The sequence below is a fragment of the Pocillopora verrucosa genome, chromosome 3, assembly GCF_036669915.1.
Source record: "Pocillopora verrucosa isolate sample1 chromosome 3, ASM3666991v2, whole genome shotgun sequence".
Lineage (NCBI taxonomy): Eukaryota > Metazoa > Cnidaria > Anthozoa > Scleractinia > Pocilloporidae > Pocillopora > Pocillopora verrucosa.
Window position 1 is genome coordinate 9,092,845 of NC_089314.1, and position 18,682 is coordinate 9,111,526.

The 18,682-nt window shown below is 39.7% G+C and overlaps 1 pseudogene; it reads right to left on the minus strand.

Annotated features, from left to right (window-relative positions):
• Window positions 1-804: 804 nt before the first annotated feature.
• LOC131780283 (tetratricopeptide repeat protein 28-like) lies at window positions 805-18,254 on the minus strand (annotated as a pseudogene).
• Between the last annotated feature and the right edge of the window lie 428 nt (window positions 18,255-18,682).

The window sequence follows — 18,682 nt, forward strand, 5'->3', positions numbered from 1 at the left end:
CAAAGCTTTGGGCGTCAGGTGACAAAATGTACTAGTAAAGTCACAGGAGAGGGGAGGTGGCTTCTAGTCTGACCCTTAGGATCTATCAATTTCACCTAAGTTATTTTTAGACAGTCAATCAAAATGGAATTTAATTTTCCGAGAATTCCTTAACAGGCTTACCTTACCATGCTTATCATATTTATTTTGTTGCATTATGGGAAAACAGTCTCAGCCCGTGAAACAGAGCAACGGGACGAAAAAATAAAAAAAAATTCACTACCAGCGGTGTTGGGTTACGCGAACAACTTCCAAGATAATTATTTCCAAGGACGGATACTGACATTCTATTTGTTATGACGTATCATTTGATGTTTAATTGTAGTCAAACTTCTACGAACCCTTTTATCGAGCGCACACTTAAAGTCATACCCTAAGGGAAAGGAAACTAAACGAGGGGAACTAAAACTTATTGAAAAGATTCAAATTCCCCTCGAGAAATCGAATCTCATTCCATCCAATTTCGCTGAGGGTGTTGTTAACAATGATCACCTACGACTGCTTCCAACCAAAAAATCACAATGCATGAGCTTTGCATCCTTCATTGTTCGGAGTTATCCCTATACAAGATGTTACAGGGCTGAGTTCCATCATCAGGACCTGGTTGTTCAAAGGTTGGATAACGCTATCCACTGGATAAATCGCTCTACGGTGGATAGCGCAGTACGTTTTCTTAACAGTTATCCGCTGCATATTGATTTATGTTTTGGATAGCGTCATATCCACTCTTTGAACAGCTGGGCCCAGATCTGTAACAAAAGGACATTGTGTTAGAGAGTTTTTATATTCACATGATAACAAAGTCAAAGAGATTACAATAACTTTTCGAGTCAATCACTGTTCCTAATTCGTTACAAAAACTGTCCCTTTAGAAAGAGCATGGTGAAAGAAGAATCCAACCCGAGGAAATTTGAAAGAACGAAGGATCTTGACATGATATCAAAACTCTCTTCTAAGCACCAAAAACAAAAAACTAAAAACTATAATAAAGATAATGAATATGAAAGCGATCTTCGCTGTAATGAAGTTAATATGGAGTATATATACATATATGATTGTCATATATTCACAGTTATAAACTATAAACTTTAACGTTCAATTTGCATAGAAACTGCCTCGGTGCTGTAATTAACCAAGAAAGGAAATTGCAACTTAAAAATGAATTAAATTTTACAATGAAAATGAAACATTCGTAAGATTCAAATTGAAAAACATCACGAACACGTGAGCGAGATAACTGCTTCGCTCTACAAATAAAGTACATAATCCTTTGAAATAAATTACGTGAACAAATCTTCGAAGTTTAACTTCTGTCAACTCATTCCAGAAAGAATAAAAGAATTCGCCACAATTTTTTTTAACTGAGGAAGTGTGCACCACTTCTTGAGTCTTTTGAAATACTTCAACTACTTCAATCGTAATCAGTAAACCAATTAATTTTTTAAAATTCAATTGTAAGTCACAAGCACAATCTACCATAGTTCACCTCCTATTCTGCAACGCATTGTTGTGTCTTTCATACTCTGTATCAAGGAATTAAAATAAGGTTATTGATACAAAAGTTTCAAACTTAGATTTCGCCTTAAAGACCTAACTCAGCAACTCGTTCAGTTTTTTTTTCTACTGACAGACAATACCATTACATCCCGAGATAATTAGGATCTTTGAAAACTGAGACATTTTGTAAGCTATATCGCTGAAAATACTGAGGAAATTCTTGTCGTCGGAGAACTTGGTTTCAAATCGTTGCCAAAAACCATCAGCAAGGATCTTGTCTCTTCTAGAAACAGGATAAGAGGTGTCTGAAAGGTAAATAGAAAATATTCATTTTAACATAAGTTTGAATACGCTCCTAAAGTAAGACTTGTTTAACACACCGATATTTGTAGAAGTATCAGAAATCGGAGGAGTCAGCGCAGAGAACAATTAACATTTTCGATGCAAGCTATGCGTGGCAACAGCACCGATGATATACATTGTACATTTTGATATACATTGTACACAAACTGAGATTAACATCACGTCATTATGTTTATCATTACATATCCTAGTTTTGGTTAAAGTCTTCCTGCAAACCAGGATATCATGTTGCTGCTCACTGCAAATCATACGTTGTTAATGCGTGACTAAGAACAAATCATCTTTAAAGGCATAAGGGCCGTTGCAGTCAGCTACTCAGAGCACTAAAATTGAATGGCAGAACTTGTAGCTTGGCATGATAACTTCCCTTCACGCAAATATGATGTGGCTTCATTCAAAATATATCATCAATTAATAATTGCCTACTTACATTTGACAATATCCAAAATGCTATCTTCAATTTAATTCCAGTCTGACGTCATCCCCAATGAGTACAAAGGGTGCCCAGTACTTCACATCGCTGAACTCTTCAGACTCTTTCATGCTCTTCATAGCTTGGTTAAGAGCTTCACTTGCAAGCTTCCCAGTAACCAGTTTTTCATAGAAATGTTTCATAAACACAAGAGTAGCCTCGTCATCAATCGCCCACAGCGACACGAGAACAGAGCGAGCACCGGCACCCAAAAACGCTCTTGCAATTCCAACAACTCCCTCAGCCTTAATCTCTCCACGACCACTGTGACAACAACTTTTAAGTTAAAACACAACCAGCCTTGCTCGTATCCGGATATCCAACACATCTTTCATTGTTAGAAGAAAATCCTCCGTAACAAAGGGCTTTGATGGACAAGTACTTCGTGGCGCTAAGGCAATTTCGCCCGTTTCCATTCGGCCATGTGCAGCAAAGTGCACCAAAGCAACAAAGGGAAGTCGCCTCAATACTTCATCTTTCTTTGCTTCTTCACCAATAAGCGGATCAGCACCAAGGATTCTCCCGATTATCACCACTTCTTCTCTTGCACATGGCAGTGAATTGAGCGTCCTCTCCTGGAAAAGAACCCCCTCCAAACATGGATCACCCACGAGTAAAGCACTTTTCTTATTGTGGAAGTCGTCTGGGTAATCGTTTATCAACCTCAAAGTAGTCAGGGATGGAATCGTTCGAACTCGGAAAGAGTCACACAAATAATTTGACTCGGAATCCATCAATGCAGCAAAAGGGACTGACCACAATGAACTCTCGAGAACAAAGATAAGTTAATTGCCATTGACGAGATCACCAATCGGCTTAATGATAACGTCATACAACATCCGTAAAGCAGTTTTCGGTGAGCATTCATTAGAGAAATAAGCATGACCTGACCTTTTCTTCACCAATTCTTCAGTACAGGGCTCATCAAGAGAGCGATCTTCGCATTTAATAACACCTCTTTTAAACTCTCTTGATGCTGTGTTCATTAAGCTTCCAATAAAGGTATTGACATCTTCGAACGAGCCATAATTACTTATTTCAATACTTCTCTATTGAATATCTTGAAAGCTGTTAATAAACCAGTAGAATATCTTGCGTTCCTTATTATCTACAGGCATAAAGACTGTATTTGAAACAGCACCGCTTACAAGAACGTCGAAATCAAAATTCCCCAGGGTGTGAGACCGAGGTTGTATTTCTTTCAACTCATATCTAAGACAAATCAGATCACTAAGAGCCTGTGCACGTCCTTGTTCAGCAGATAGAAACGCATCCAAAATTTGATTTTGTTCTAAATGAAGACGCCACAAACAAGTATATGCGTTTCTTTGCATGTCGCGGAAGCTAATCTTGCAATCATCTCTGAAACGCAGATTGGCTCGGATACCATCAAAAATTATCACACAAGAACGATACAGGTTAACAGCTCTTTCTAGATCTCCCAACCCCTAATAAACATTGTCCAGATTACCGGAACTCTTTCCCTCTCCAGCCTTGTCTCCCTCTTCTTTGGAAATTTTCAGATCACTTTCATGATACTGGATGGCTCTCTCGAAATCTCCTAGGCTATGATAAGCATTGCTGAGATTTCCGTAACTCCTTCCTTCTCCAGCCTTGTCTCCCACTTCTTTGGCAATTTTCAGATGACTTTCATGATACTGGATGGCTCTCTCGAAATCTCCTAGGCTATGATAAACATTGCCAAGATTTCCGTAACTCTTTCCCTCTCCAGCCTTGTCTCCCACTTCTTTGGCAATTTTCAGATCAATTTCATAATACTGGATGGCTCTCTCGAAATCTCCTAGTCTATGATAAGCATTGCCGAGATTGCAGTAACTCATTCCCTCTCCAGCCTTGTCTCCCACCTCTTTGGCAATTTTCAGATGACTTTCATGATACTGCATGGCTCTCTCGAAATCCCCTAGGCCATGATAAGCATTGCCGAGATTGCAGTAACAGATTCCCTCTCCAGCCTTGTCTCGCACTTCTTTGGCAATTTTCAGATGACTTTCATGATACTGGATGGCTCTTTTGTAATCTCCTAGGCTATTATAAACTATGCCAAGATTGCCATAACTCCTTCCCTTTCCAGCCTTGTCTCCCACTTCTTTGGCAATTTTCAGATCACTTTCATGATACTGGATGGCTCTCTCGAAATCTCCTAGGCTATCATAAGCATTGCCGAGATTTCCGTAACTCGCTCCCTCTCCAGCCTTGTCTCCCACCTCTTTGGCAATTTTCAGATCACTTTCATGATACTGGATGGCTCTTTTGAAATCTCCTAGGCTATAATAAGCATTGCCGAGATTTCCGTAACTCTTTCCCTCTCCAGCCTTGTCTCCCACTTCTTTTGCAATTTTCAGATGACTTTCATGATACTGGATGGCTCTTTTGAAATCTCCTAGGCTTTGATAAGCATTGCCGAGATTTCCGTAACTCGCTCCCTCTCCAGCCTTGTCTCCCACTTCTTTGGCAATTTTCAGATGACTTTCATGATACTGGATGGCTCTTTTGTAATCTCCTAGGCTATTATAAACTATGCCGAGATTGCCATAACTCCTTCCCTCTCCAGCCTTGTCTCCCACCTCTTTGGCAATTTTCAGATGACTTTCATGATACTGGTTGGCTCTCTCGAAATCTCCTAGGCTATGATAAGCATTGCCGAGATTTCCGTAACTCTCTCCCTCTCCAGCCTTGTCTCCCACCTCTTTGGCAACTTTCAGATGACTTTCATGATACTGGATGGCTCTTTTGAAATCTCCTAGGCTATCATAAGCATTACCGAGATTTTCGTAACTCACTCCCTCTCCAGCCTTGTCTCCCACTTCTTTGGCAATTTTCAGATGACTTTCATGATACTGGATGGCTCTTTTGAAATCTCCTAGGCTATCATAAGCATTGCCGAGATTACAGTAACTCTTTCCCTCTCCAGCCTTGTCTCCCACTTCTTTGGCAATTTTGAGTTCACTTTCATGATACTGGATGGCTCTTTTGAAATCTCCTAGTCCATAGTAAGCATTGCCGAGATTGCAGTAACAGATTCCCTCTCCAGCCTTGTCTCCCACTTCTTTGGCAATTTTCAGATGACTATCATGATACTGGATGGCTCTTTTGAAATCTCCTAGGCTATCATAAGCATTACCGAGATTTCCGTAACTCACTCCCTCTCCAGCCTTGTCTCCCACTTCTTTGGCAATTTTCAGATGACTTTCATGGTACTGGATGGCTCTTTCGAATTCTCCTAGGCTATGATAAACATTGCCGAGATTGCCATAACTCCTTCCCTCTCCAGCCTTGTCTGCCACCTCTTTGGCAATTTTCAGATGACTTTCATGATACTGGATGGCTCTTTTGAAATCTTCTAGCCTATAGTAAGCATTGCCGAGATTGCAATAACAGATTCCCTCTCCAGCCTTGTCTCCCACTTCTTTGGCAATTTTCAGTTGACTTTCATAATACTGGATGGCTCTTTTGAAATCTCCTAGGCTATCATAAGCATTACCGAGATGGCAGTAACTCCTTCCCTCTCCAGCCTTGTCTCCCACCTCTTTGGCAATTTTCAGATCACTTTCATGATACTGAATGGCTCTTTTGAAATCTCCTAGGCTATCATAAGCATTGCCGAGATTGCCATAGCTCTTTCCCTCTCCAGCCTTGTCTCCCACTTCTTTGGCAATTTTGAGATCACTTTCATGATACTGGATGGCTCTTTTGAAATCTCCTAGTCCATAGTAAGCATTGCCGAGATTGCAGTAACAGATTCCCTCTCCAGCCTTGTCTCCCACTTCTTTGACAATTTTCAGATGACTTTCATGATACTGGATGGCTCTTTTGAAATCTCCCAGGCTATCATAAGCATTACCGAGATTTCCGTAACTCACTCCCTCTCCAGCCTTGTCTCCCACTTGTTTGGCAATTTTCAGATGACTTTCATGATACTGGATGGCTCTTTTGAAATCTCCTAGGCTATCATAAGCATTACCGAGATTGCAGTAACTCATTCCCTCTCCAGCCTTGTCTCCCATCTCTTTGGCAATTTTCAGATCACTTTCATGATACTGGATGGCTCTTTTGAAATCTCCTTGGCTATCATAAGCATTGCCGAGATTGCCATAGTTCTTTCCCTCTCCAGCCTTGTCTCCCACTTCTTTGGCAATTTTCAGATCACTTTTATGATACTGGATGGCTCTTTTGAAATCTCCTAGGCTATGATAAGCATTGCCGAGATAGCAGTAACTCTTTTCCTCTCCAGCCTTGTCTCCCACTTCTTTGGCAATTTTCAGATGACTTTTATGATACTGGATGGCTCTTTCGAAATCTCCTAGGTTACAATAAGCATTGCCAAGGTTGCCGTAACTCTTTCTCTCTCCAGCCTTGTCTGCCTCCTCTTCGGCAATTTTCAAATGACTTTCATGATACTGGATGGCCCTTTGGAAATCTCCTAGGCTATAATAATAGTTGGGAAGATTGCCGTAACTCATTCTCTCTCCAGCCTTGTCTCCCACCTCTTTGGCAATTTTCAGATGACTTTCATGATACTGGATGGCTCTTTCGAAATCTCCTAGGCTATGATAAGCATTGCCGAGATTGCCGTAACTCTTTCCCTGTCCAGCCTTGTCTCCCACTTCTTTGGCAATTTTCAGATGACTTTCATAATACTGGATGGCTCTTTCGAAATCTCCTAGGCTATGATAAGCATTTCCGAGATTGCCGTAACTCTTTCCCTCTCCAGCCTTGTCTCCCACTTCTTTGGCAATTTTGAGACGACTTTCATGAAACTGGATGGCTCTTTCTAAATCTCCTAGGTGACGATAAGCATTGCCGAGGTTGCCGTAACTCCTTCCCTCTCCAGCCTTGTCTCCCACTTCTTTGGCAATTTTCAGATCACTTTCATGATACTGGATGGCTCTTTCGAAATCTCCTAGGCTATTATAATCATTGCCGAGATTTCCGTAACTATTTCCCTCTCCAACCTTGTCCCCCACCTCTTTGGCAATTTTCAGATGACTTTCATGATACTGGATGGCTCTTTCGAAATCTCCTAAGCTATGATAATCATTGCCGAGATTTCCGTAACTCTTTCCATTTCCAGCCTTGTCTCCCACCTCTTTGGCAATTTTCAGATGACTTTCATGATACTGGATGGCTCTTTCGAAATCTCCTAGGCTATGATAAGCATTGCCGAGATTGCAATAACTCTTTCCCTCTCCAGCCTTGTCTCCCACCTCTTTGGCAATTTTCAGATGACTTTCATGATACTGGATGGCTCTTTTGAAATCTCCTAGGCTATGATAAGCATTGCCGAGATTTCCGTAACTCTTTCCCTCTCCAGCCTTGTCTCCCACCTCTTTTGTAATTTTGAGATGACTTTCATGATACTGGATGGCTCTTTGGAAATTTCCTAGGGTATGATAAGCATTGCCGAGATTTCCGTAACTCTTTCCCTCTCCAGCCTTGTCTCCCACCTCTTTGGCAATTTTCAGATGACTTTCATGATACTGGATGGCTCTTTCTAAATCTCCTAGGCTATGATAATCATTGCCGAGATTTCCGTAACTCTTTCCCTCTCCAGCCTTGTCTCTCACCTCTTTGGCAATTTTCAGATGACTTTCATGATACTGGATGGCTCTTTTGAAATCTCCTAGGCTATGATAAGCATTGCCGAGATTTCCGTAACTCTTTCCATCTCCAGCCTTGTCTCCCACCTCTTTTGCAATTTTGAGATGACTTTCATGATACTGGATGGCTCTTTGGAAATCTCCTAGGCTATGATAAGCATTGCCGAGATTTCCGTAACTCTTTCCCTCTCCAGCCTTGTCTCCCACTTCTTTGGCAACTTTGAGATGACTCTCATGATACTGGATGGCTCTTTGGAAATTTCCTAGGGTATGATAAGCATTGCCGAGATTTCCGTAACTCTTTCCCTCTCCAGCCTTGTCTCCCACCTCTTTGGCAATTTTCAGATGACTTTCATGATACTGGATGGCTTTTTTGAAGTTTCCTAGGCTATGATAAGCATTGCCGAGATTTCCGTAACTCTTTCCCTCTCCAGCCTTGTCTCCCACTTCTTTGGCAATTTTCAGATGACTTTCATGATACTGGATGGCTTTTTTGAAGTCTCCTAGGTTGTCATAAGCATTGCCGAGATTTCCGTAACTCTTTCCCTCTCCAGCCTTGTCTCCCACCTCTTTGGCAATTTTCAGATGACTTTCATGATACTGGATGGCTCTTTTGAAATCTCCTAGGCTGTCATAAGCATTTCCGAGATTGCAGTAACAGATTCCCTCTCCAGCCTTGTCTCCCACCTCTTTGGCAATTTTCAGATGACTTTCATGATACTGGATGGCTCTTTTGAAATCTCCTAGGCTATCATAAGCATTACCGAGATTTTCGTAACTCACTCCCTCTCCAGCCTTGTCTCCCACTTCTTTGGCAATTTTCAGATGACTTTCATGATACTGGATGGCTCTTTTGAAATCTCCTAGGCTATCATAAGCGTTGCCGAGATTGCAGTAACTCTTTCCCTCTCCAGTTTTGTCTTTTACTCCAATAGAAAAACGCAAATTGTTCGCATAGAGGAAGATATTTTGGACAGCTTCTTGAGGTAGTCGTTCGTTGATATTTATATCCTAAGGTTTGAAGTTATAAATATTGAAATCGTTTATATGCCTTTTTACCCCTTGGCTTACTTATCCTAAGTTACGTTTCTTGATCGCTTACCATTTGAACCAGACTTGCCTACAGTGCTACTCAATTTATCCAACCAAGCCAGCCGGGTGTGGACTGCAAACATTTGTAATTGAGCCTCTTCACTAATGAAATGAAAACTGCCTTGACCCAGTGGACGTTGTTTTAGGTTTACATATGATAATATCTTTGAAGTTAGCCAAACACTTACCTTCAGAGTTCAAGAAAATTGAGTAAATAGATTTAATGATAACGAATAGTCAATAAACAATATCAGAGTGAAAAAAACATGTGAACAGCGCTCAGCTAATGATTTCTCTGAAACACAACTGCTCAACTGTCTAAAATGTTAGACATACTCTAGGTATCAAATACATAACAACTACCTTCTTAAGTATATCTATCGCTCTTCCATGCGAGCGTCTCTCTCCGTGTTACCTCTTAATTTTCATTGAACATTCATTAAACATTCTCTTACCTCGATTTTTGCTTTTTTTTTGTCACGGTTAGTGTTAATCTCCTTATGAATTCTCGTTTCATCTATGCCATCAGTTGGTTGATTATCACACTCGGTCCACAAATCAAGTAACTTCTTATTGTTATTGTTAATCTTCAAAGGGTCAAGTCAAATAATTTTCCTTCTAACGAGTTTTGGGTCAGTTCTGTTTACACTAAAATTTCAAACCTAACCCGATTCATGGCAGCATTCACTCCGGTGAAATGAAAATTGGCAGAAGTAGCAGCGGCGGCAGTGGCACTAATTGGCACCACCATCGCCAACATCACCACCACTTCTAGCACCACTGCCAGCGCAAGAAGCACTGTTACTATATTTCCATTGTGATCGCTAGTGCAACCTCAAGGACAACTTTTCACTGCCTATGCCATTTCGTAAGCAACTCTCAACACTAATACCAACAACTGTCACCGCCACCGCTGGTACAATACGAGTGTATGGATTCGGCCGCACATTTACATCTATTCAATGTAAGCCCTATTAGACAAATCCTTTACCTGAATGGGTGAGTTTAAAAAACTCTCCGTGCATATGAACTACTCTTCAATTCCTTCATTTTACTTAGGCATCACATTAAAGGGTTAAACTAGGGTTTATAAGCCGACAACCCAGAAGTACGGGTATATTTTTGTCCAAAGTGGAATAGGAGGTTAGACAAAAATGTGCCGTAAATTCTCATAGCCTTGATCAGTTGTGTTGATGAATATAGAAGCTTATATGTAAACTTGCGCCTGACTCCGCACTCTTGCGGTGACTGGAGCTGGCAATAACATTGCCAGAGGTGCAAGCAATAAGGTTTTAATACCAGTGATAGGACATGAGAGAAAAGAAATCACAGAGCTTTGACTTTAGGATTAAGGTTCGATAGGAATTTGGAGTTGTTTGGCACCTACTGTGTTTTATGGTAAGAGCTGATACAATTAAGGGTATTATTCATGTAAATTTTTGAACCCAGTACTGTTTAAGATGATTTCTGTTGTTGTTGGCCGTCTTCATGACAGGTCGCCCGGTTTCTTTAATTCGTTTATTTATTAGAGTTAACAGCATATGGGAACCGATTACTTTTCGCTTTTAAACATGGGTAATTAAATTAAAGGAATCTCCAACGCGATATTGGCTTTTTCTACATTCGTCAAAGGATACTGCCAATCCTTTCTGACACCAGGTAATGGCTTCTTGATACAGGTGTTGCTGTACGCATGCACTGGCCCCTAAAATAAATTGAAAAAAATTGTATTAAGGAAGGTCATTTTTCCCATTACGGATAATAAAACACCTCAACTTGTACTTCTGTTTTAATCTTACAAATCTTAACTTTGGTGTTGTCTCGCAATGAACGCAAGCAAAGGAAATTTACCAGACTCGAGACACAGTATAAGAGACTGGTGAAGAAATTGAGAGTTGTACATGGGTACGCGTAGATATAGAATTTCTCTCCGAGGGGTCAACGCGATAGCCTATTAGAGAAGACAAGGGAAGAGGTGGGGATATCGGGTTGAACACTCGAGGAGAAGTTTCATATCTGCGAGCAACCACGTATTATTTTGTTTGTTATATAAACATGATAGTCTTTATTGACAATAAAAGTCGACTTCATTGATGAATGAAAAAAAAAAAAAAAAAAAAAAAAGAGGTCCTCGATGCTCGAAAAAAAGTCAAAGTGCGTGGGCAATAAGGCTTCTCGCAATTTTACACGTGTGCTGTTAGGGCATTAAATTGTGAAACGATTTAAGAAGATCAGACAATATTGAACACCAGTACAAGACGTCCAACCTTTCGGTCATCCTCGGAGACAATTCCTGCATGTCTCAGGAAATGCATAAAACTTACCGATTTCTATTGCTTCAATGGAAGTCGGTGCCAATTGAACAGACACTGTAGCATCATCCAAAGCTTCTTGAAAATTTCCTAACAAAATAATTTCATGTGAGTACGGAAGTGCAGTTTCTCAACTTTCAGAATTGGAGTCTACTTTATACGCAGCAGCTAATAATGTTTTCTCAGTCCTGGGTAAGATGCCAAATTAGCGAAAAAGTCTTGCAAGAGCATCTGAATTTCGGTCTGTTTGTTTTCGACCTGTTTTTCTTGTATCCGATTGGCTAGTTTGAGGTTCACAATTTTTAGTGTTAGGTTTTATCTCATGGCTAGAAATCGAGGTCAGTCAGCGGCTGATGTCGCGGACGCAACACGAGCTGCGTTTCACCTTACTGCGTCTGCGCATCCCACTAAAATCAAACATCAAAAGATGTCGGAAATTACCTTTTACAAAAGCGCTCGATAGATAAATCCCCAACTTCCATTTTAAAAATGAATTAAATGGAGGTGTATCAGACATTTTGCAGCGCTGATAACTTCTTTATTATTTTCTTTCCGAGATATTGCTTGAGAAGCTGTTAAAATCTTGTCCAAGTAAGAAGCTTACTATTTTTTTTTGCAAGTCAAATTATTTTCGCGCCAATGCTGCAATCTATGTCAATCTTTGAGCCTTCAGTAGCTGCCCTGTAGCGGTATTGTCCATAACAGGCTAGGTTACTATGTTTTTTACAAAATGGCGATCGAAGAGTTCTTTGATATGTTTTCAGATTTTATAATTTTAGTTTTTAAGTCAACGTCTCTACTGGAAACAAGACCTATAAGAAAAAAATGTTTTTGGACTTTTGGAAGTCGTTTGGCAGCGTGGATTCATACTTTTATGACTTGAAATAGCCTTCAATTAGAAGGTTGGCTTTCGAAGAGATTGAACAGACGTGGGCAATTGATAAAACAGCCCTTGTTGTGGCTGCAGGAGAAGCTTTAGCTGACCAACATAAGCCATTTTAAGACACTTAGGGCACCAAAAAGGTTTAAAGTTTCTTCGACTGGGGCAGATCGTAACGAAATCGTAAGAGTTTGAGAACGGAGGTGAGTGATCTGGACACTCTTCTAATACATTTCAGACGAGGGCATTTTTAGTACACGCTTCCACGCTTACTGTGTCTGATTTTCAAAATTTTCCCATAGAAAGCCTTATGCAGCCGCCATATTTAAACTCCGTAATTTGTCTTTTATGCGCATGCTTAGCCGCCATGATGTCTTCGATTTCTAGCCATGTCATCTTTCAATTAGCTAGCGGACGAATAGAAAATCGGCCAGAACGCGTGACGTTGGTGACGGGGCCGTGCATTGAGCCTTTGACTGAGATTGCTGCAAACGCAACAAAAGGTTTCCTTCACGCACTCGATTCGAACTGTAAATGATTGTAATGAATCCCTATCAAAATGAATACAAAATTGGTTAAGCATGATCGATCAGTTGTTACCCAGAAGGAGCTGAGCCGCTGCTCTACTTCTATAGAGTTTGGCGTTTAGTTCGATATCTTTGCAGAACACTTGCAGTCCCTCCGAGTAAAAGTGTATTGCATTGTTGGTTTCCCCTTTACCGTACTCGTTATCGCCTTCTTTCAAGTACACCTCCGCCATCGCTGGCAGAAAATTAAAAAACATCCATGATATAGAACATAACTGAATAGGGATGCACAAAATAGTAGCCTGACATAAACAGATGTGTAAAATGTCTAAGAGAGCAGCATTCTGAATTGGCTGTCAAACGTTGAAGTCATTTTGTTGACTTGCAAAATATGTTTGCATTTTTCCTGTTACATGATGACTAGGCGGTACAGGTCCTTTTGTATGCCCCTCTTAAAAGGATTGCGTAACCCTAATTGACTCGGTGACCACACCTCGTTGAATAGGTTGTGCTTATTTTAGTTGTTATTGTTACCTTTTAAGGTTGCTTCACCACATTGCGATGTACCATCTGACGGTGAAACGGGCAGAACATCTATAACGAGAGAAAATTAATCAGACAAGTATATAGGAGATAAAGATCTTTCTGATGTCTCTGTTGGCCTCCAATCATTTTGGCGCGATAGTTCAGCCACTGAACAGTTTCAAACCTAAATTGTACCAAACCAACTGAGATGTAAAAAATCAAATACGTTGCAACATTTTGCCAACATAGACAAACACTGAATGAAAGTGATCCTCGCAGTAATTTGCACTACTTAGGCAGTAGTGAAAATAAGGCCTGAAAAAAATTTCACTTTCATTCACTTCTTTATCCGCAGTTCAAATATATGACTTTCATATATTCTTAACCATTTATAGACAAACACTGATAAGTTAATTTAAAACAACGTGTATCGCGGTATTTGGAAAAATACTCAAACTCTATCTCCAGTGTTTGATATATCTTTTCCATCAAAACTAAAATTAAGATCTAGAAGTGGCGAAATAAGATTGTGAAAAAGTACGCCGTTTAAAGAAGATTTCCAATCACACGCTACGGTACCGACAGTGTTATTAAACACTGATTAACGAGTTTAACGAACAGATGTGTGTTGATCTTATCGACAAAATCAGCAAAAACGACAGGTGCTGGACTCTAATCGAGGCGGGAGTGAGAGGAAGAACGATAGAGATCTGAAGATGGACAACAGAAAAGTGCATAAAGGGGAACTGATTTACCAGGAGAGAGGTACTGGGGAAAAATTGTAAAAAAGATTGTTCTGGTGGTCTCTTTTCATAACGTTAGGAACCCGAAGGTACGAAAAGGACAATAGTTTTTCGAAGTTTTTGTTTTGTTTTGCTTTTATGTTCCTTACCAGATCACATTCAATATTTCATATACTCTGAGAAATACGCTATCCTAAAAGTTGGGTTAGGTCAAGCAGTTCATAACTTCATTCTTCTAAATTTTTCTCTCTGTAGAAGAGTTTTGGCGTGGAACTGAGTTTCCCTTTAAATTCAAAAATTGGCATCTGAAACATGATAATAAATCACACCATAAATTCACGTTGTGACTATGACTTATAAGAGTACCTTCCTCGCCTGCTTGAATGTCATCAGCCAAATTCAGTTTTAAGTCAATGGATCTGACCTGACGTTCCTCTGCAACTGGAAAAGAAAGCATCACGTTCATGGTGAGACCATTACCCTTAAAAAACAAGACCTTTCACGAGTATTTCCCTTGTGGTTTTACTTTTATTTATCATCATGCTTGAGAAAAACTGTCAAATAATGTGTTTTGTCAATCAAGCCCCAAACTGGAAATGATTATCATGTGACATTTTCCAAACAGAAAGTTGACTTTAATTAAACTGTTTTTCTTTCTCACCGTATGTAGATTTCCCATCATCAACATTCACCTTACCACCTTCCGCCATCACTGAAAAAAGAACCAATTACTCTAAAACTTCATAATATCAATTTTGGGCACAATCTTACAGGCTTTGGTTGTAAATCGATAAGGAACGGCTTTCAACATTAATGGCTCTTTTAGCCGAAAATTCAACATAATCATTACTTTGTTCACCCGTCATTTGTTGATTTTTCGTAATTATTTTTCTTATAATGATATAAATGAGTGAAAACAATCAGGACCGGATTCCACAATAGTTGCTGAAAGAAACGTCAAGGCTTTCACTGAAAATGAAACTCCTAGAGAGTAAGAGAGGAGGGGTTCATTCGGTGAATTAGGGCTATTATCGCAGGGTTGGTAACATGGATTATGAACTACAACAAACCTCTGTTATTCAGAGTGAACTGAACGAACTTGACGCACTAGCGTTAGATAAGTCACATGACCTGTCAACCTAAAGGAAAAAACACGCTATTTTAGTCCTTAACAGCAAAACTAATGAGCCATGCACAATCAGGCCAATGGTTGAGAAATATGATTGTAAGAGCACAAGATTCAATACTTGGAGACAGAAGAACATTTTTAATGGGTCAACAAAAGTGTAAAGAGCTAACGACATCAGTCATAATGTTCGAAATGTTTGAAAAAAGGTTAAGTAAAGTAAATGTTTCTAATCCAAGGAAGAGTTTTTACGATTCCCCTGGTTAATACGGTTTCTAAGGTTCGCCATAGCACACGCTATGCGTGCGTGTGCGCCCATTGGTACCGAGAGTTTGTCAAGTGAACTTCGGTTGCACGAAGATAACTTTTCAACCGGAAAAAGGAAAAGATCACAAGATTCGCTTCCTGACAAAGCCTTATTTGGAAAGATTGACTCCTTAACCATTTTCGCAAAGAGGATTTCAAGGGACGTCATCCCGTGTACTATGGGTCTATCAAAAGACATCAAGTCGCGCTGTAATTGGGGGTTAATTTAGTTTGAAATGTAATCAAATTTAACTCCTCTCCTCCCTGTACTACAGCTACATATACAAGAGTGTAGGTGGATCGGCGCATTGGGAATTATCACTTCTTGAGCGCAAAAGCGATATACCTCGGGGCTTGAAGGCTCCCTAAACTAACATTCAAACGCAGACCGGGCGACGTCAAGTGTTTATCCTAAGGATCTTTTGAACAAGGCTAATTTAACACATGTTACTGGAATCGCTCAAAGATAAATGCGTGAACAGCTTTATTTGCGACAATGTTTAAAGATCATCTGAATTCGAAGGTAATAAACACTTCTGCTACAACTAGATCCTCGTCTTTCAAGTTGAACCACGTGGTAATCAAAAGTGTTCTTATAAAAGCCTGAGTGAAAGGAACATGCAAACAAGAAAAGACCCATTTTAGAGCACTACTATAGTGGGCTTCTCATACGCTGTGGAAGTTTATTAAAGATGTCAAGCGTAACTGGGAAATTTCCCCGAAAGTTGCGAAAAGGGGGTTCCCCTTCATTAGAAACCAAAACCGGAACTCATGACGTCACGCATTCCTCCACAAAAAAAACTACTAAGGTTTATCATCCAGGTATTTGGAAATTTCGCCTCAGAAAGCTTATTGCCCAGGTTTTCTGAATTTAGTTAAATAAAATGCAAACGCAAATTTTATTTTGGTCCAATGGACTACTAGCTTAGAGTTATTTCTGCGATATTGGCAAGGGAAACTTTGCAGCTTGGTTTCGCTGACAGAAAATGAACGACAATGTGTCAATACTGGCGGTTTTTCTTTAATTCTACCCAAATGAAAAATCTAACTGTCAGTTTTGGTGAACAAAAAATACTCCAACAGCATTTAGAACTAAGGGGTATAAGTTTCTGAAGAAACTGTGGTGCTGCGTCGGTGGGAGAGTATAGCAGGTAATTTAGTGTTGAAAACTGAGTTAAAGACGTAAATTGGCCACCATAAAAAGTAAAAAAGCGGACGTTTCGAGCGTTAGCCCTTCGTCAGAGCAATTGACGAAGGGCTAACGCTCGAAACGTCAGCTTTTTTACTTTTTACGGTGGCCAATTTACGTTTTCAACTCAGTTATTAACACTAAATTACCAGCATTTAGAACTGCTTATTGTGTCAGATCCACGATAATCCGTGAAATATCAGCGGACGATGTATCCAACGATTTACGTAGGTAAAGGTGCAATGAACACCTGCTTTGATGTATTAGGACTGGTGAAAAGAGATGTAACTAAATATTCTATTCATCTGCAGTTTTCCTCGCCCTAAAGACGATTGCGGTAAACGTGACCCTGCATGCGTAAATTAAAATGTATCCTGACCGGGGCACAGTTATGAATGAGATCAATGTCCTCGACTCTTCACCGAATAATTAAAATTCTGTGCAAACCTACACTGCTAAACAAAATTAAAGGCAGCCCCCAGATTGTAAACTGACAGAATTCCACTATTTTTATGGTCTTCAATGAAAGAGGGGTTTGCTAAACGAGGTAATATTATAAATTTGCGGACATCTGTAACTGCAACTACGTATATGTCGCCAAGTTTTCGGGAGGGCGAGTTTAATCACATCTACTAGTCCTCATACTGCAGCCAAAATCTTACTCCGGAGTTCCCGAGTTCTTTTTTTAGTTAACTACATGCAGGATTCTAGAAATATCTCACTGCATCTATGGACTTGCCTAGAGGCACCTATGTTTGCGTTGCCGAGCTATCGAGACGGCAAAATCATTTAATTACATATACAACAACCAAAATCTTACCTCAGCGTTTCCGACTTTCTTTTAAGTTTTTTTTTTACTAGCCTTAACTTAAGAGTCAAAGAGAAAAGCTGATATACTAAACTCACAGCAAGAGTTCCGTTTCAAGACTATGCAAATATCCACAGTAAACCGTTGAATATGAGCGAACAATCAAACCAACCATTTATGCAGGGAAATTTGGAATGAAGATTTGGAGCGTTACGACTGCTGAAATGGGATGTAACTACATTTAAATAAGAACTTTACCCTGTAAAGTGATAATCTATCGTCTGTACAACCCTCGCAATGTTAACTCAGATCTCTTTTCAATAAATTCATCGACCAGGTTTATGCCCGTTTAAATTTAATGTGGCATCGTGGATCTTAATAAACCTAACGAAGCCAATTTCACATCTCTGCCGTCTGAGAATTTTACGGTGACTCTTCGCCGATCATTAAATATTGTGAGTAAAATTAAAATGCTAAAGAAAATTAAAAGCCGCGCTGATATTGTGAGCAGACAGAATTCACTTACTTTTGAATTTATTCAAAGAAGGATTCTGCTAAACAAGAAAAAAGATCTTCACTAGCGGACACCTGTAACTGCACCAACGTTTGTGTCGCTGAGTTATAAGGAGGGCAAGATTATCCACATATACCACAACCAAAATCTTACCTCGGCGTTTCCGACCTGTCTAGTTATCTTCGCTAGTCTTTACAGCAAGACTTTGGAAATATCCACTGCAGCTGTTATGCTGTTATGCTGTTATGCTAATAAGTGAAATGGGGACTACAGCGGAAAACTTGACGTCACTGTTATAAATTGTTCTAATTTGAATTCGCTTCTGAGCTTTTGAAACAAATCAATAATTTTTTTCTAATCATGTTTGGGTTTAATCTTAAAGAATAGCTTTCTTGTGTTTCTTGTCAGTTGGGTGTGTTTTTTTAAAGATTCATGGCAATTGAAACGAGGTCAGCCATTTTGTTTTTGTTAGTTAAACCTTGGACCGATTTTTCTAGTCTTACAAACTTTTTGCCTTTGAAAAGCGCCAAATCCTCGCTTCTACGTCACCTAAAAAGAATGCACGAGTTACGAATAATTTTGGGAGTCACTTAATGAAAGCAAAAGTAGAGAAAAGACACAGCGGAAATCATCAGTTACAATATCATTTGCTGTCTTTTCGTGTAAGGCTT